We start from the raw sequence: 2,301 nt of genomic DNA, 5'->3' as shown, positions 1-2,301 counted from the left end.
GAAGTTCGTGTCCTCTGAGATGTGATCAGAGAACGGATTGTCAAGATTGTCTTACATCGAGTGTAAGTATCAGTCCATCAAATATAACAAAGGAGATGAAAACTTTTTTCCTTCTTCTTAATTTTCTTATTGAATTTGCAAATTTCACTCCCACCTTTCCTAGTGTCTGTGTGTCGAATGCCTATTTGACACCCAGGAATGGACTAACTTTATTATCCCTGCCGTACAAATTCGTACAAAGACAGCCGCTCACTATCAGGTAGACCTGACAGGTACCTACACCTAATCAGGTCACCTGATGAGGTATACCTGACGCCTGTTGAGCACACACACTATCAAGTAGACCTGATCAGGTCTACCTGTGCCAGCCACTCACTATCTACCTGACAGCGAGTGGCTGGCCTAAGCTTAACCCGACTTTCAGGGGTATTTTCCCTTACACCTAAGCCCCAGAGTGTTCTTTTTGTGTACGAGAAAGGTATTTAAATCTGACTTGTACCTTCTGTATTTCTGCTGGACAGGGAGGAGAAGGTGGATGGCATGAGTGTCGCTGGTCCTCCATGTTGAACGAGTGTATATCTCCCAGCTATGAGGCCCTGTATTGTGCTGGTGGCGTGTGTGGTCTGGTGCTAGGACCTCATCGAGAAATATTGAGAAGGACCCATAAAATCCATAAAGAAACCATTCAACCAGGCAAGGTTATTTTCCGTAACTTATTGTTGTATCTATGAGTCTATTTTTCGGGCCTATTCAAAGCACAAATCGCCTTTCTGAATGCTTTCATTCTTTTTGGTGCTTCCCCTAGTCAGAGAAGTCAACATTATTCTTACCGTTTCTATTATTACTGGATACTAGGTATTACCTAGTATCCAGTTATATCCTAGTATCCAGTACCAGTACCTAGTATGCCTATACCCAATGCTCTACGTGTTTGAGACACGCTCACTGTGGCTGGTGTGCTCTGCAGAGAGATACTACAGGAGGAATGGTGAGTTGAGTTCCATTTTCCTATCTCAATTTCCCCTCTTTTGGTGTAATAGCGCCTGTACTAAGGTTGTGGTTATGTACCGGGATGAGATAAGCAAGGTTGCCTTGTTTTTAAGTTACCACTCCCATGCCAAACTGTAGAAACAATATCCTGTCTCATCTCAACCCGGTACATCACCACAACCTAAAGCATAGGAAATCCAAGATGGCGCGACGCGAAGCACCAACCTCCAGATCTAAAGTCCATCATGCTAAGAAATACACCACATAATATGATAATAATATTAGATATCTATTAGTTCAGGTCTTTTTTACGACTTACCATCTCATTACTATAGGAATCGGAACTTTAATTGAGAGTTTAATTGATGTTTGTTCAATTACCTTTAAATAATAACGAAATCTTGTGTCCAATAAATATAATTCCACTGTTTTGTTAATTCCAGGGCGTGTGTACAGAAGGATCTCTCAATAGCCCCTCGTCAGGGCCGGAAAGTTCTACTTGTGATATTCTGTTCTATCAGACTTACCCTGATCAAGTGATTGAAGTCAATAATAACGATAGCTTCTCTTGGAACTATGTCAAGTAAGTTCACCTTTTTGAATAAGATAAGATAAGATAAGATNNAATACCTAGTATCCAGTAATAATAGAAACGGTAAGAATAATGTTAATACATAGGATGTCTAATATAAACCTAACAAATAATCGCCAGAGAAGTCAAGTAACATTGCGGACTTTTCCAAATCTTTAAATCTTGAAAAAATTCATAGCTCCTACCTCGCTTATGGAATTAACTTCAAACTTTTACCTGTATTTTTCGAAGGTCTTTTCATAGCAATTTTCAGCTTATGTCGTTGAATTTCATAGTAATATTGTGTCTTATCTCTATGAATTTCATAGAATTTCATAGTAATTATGGGCTAATCTCTATGAATTTCATTGTAATTTGGTGCCTTATCTCTATAAATATTCTAGTAATTTTGTGCCTTCTATGAATGTGTCAGGTGATCCCCGTGACAATGGTGAGTGTGTACCATGTTCCGAGTATTGCAATGGCCACACAGGTCTCTGCATCAACGCATCTTTGGCTTCACTCCCCTTCTCTCCCGAGTCTGGAGGTACATCTGAACTAGCTGCCTTCCTAGATGAAGGACCCACCACCAGGGCGCGCTGTATGCATTGTGGTAATCACACGACGGGGCCCAAGTGTGAAGATTGTGTTGAAGGTAAGGAGAATAGACAGTCAAGGAACTAGAATATCTGAGCCTTTGGCGATTAATGGCCAGGACCACAGTGACAGTCCGATTGTGG

The 2,301-nt window shown here is 40.7% G+C and overlaps 1 long non-coding RNA gene across 1 annotated transcript; it reads left to right on the top strand.

Annotated features, from left to right (window-relative positions):
• Positions 1-906: 906 nt before the first annotated feature.
• On the top strand, positions 907-1,572 carry LOC113472868. The gene is made up of 2 exons (XR_003395015.1): positions 907-988; positions 1,434-1,572. It is a non-coding gene; the product is annotated as an uncharacterized LOC113472868 (long non-coding RNA).
• The last annotated feature ends 729 nt before the right edge of the window (positions 1,573-2,301 follow it).

The sequence above is a fragment of the Diaphorina citri genome, unplaced genomic scaffold (assembly GCF_000475195.1).
Source record: "Diaphorina citri unplaced genomic scaffold, Diaci psyllid genome assembly version 1.1 scaffold9556, whole genome shotgun sequence".
Lineage (NCBI taxonomy): Eukaryota > Metazoa > Arthropoda > Insecta > Hemiptera > Psyllidae > Diaphorina > Diaphorina citri.
The sequence above is the reverse complement of the archived record's forward strand: the minus strand, read 5'-3'. Positions and strand labels throughout refer to the sequence as shown.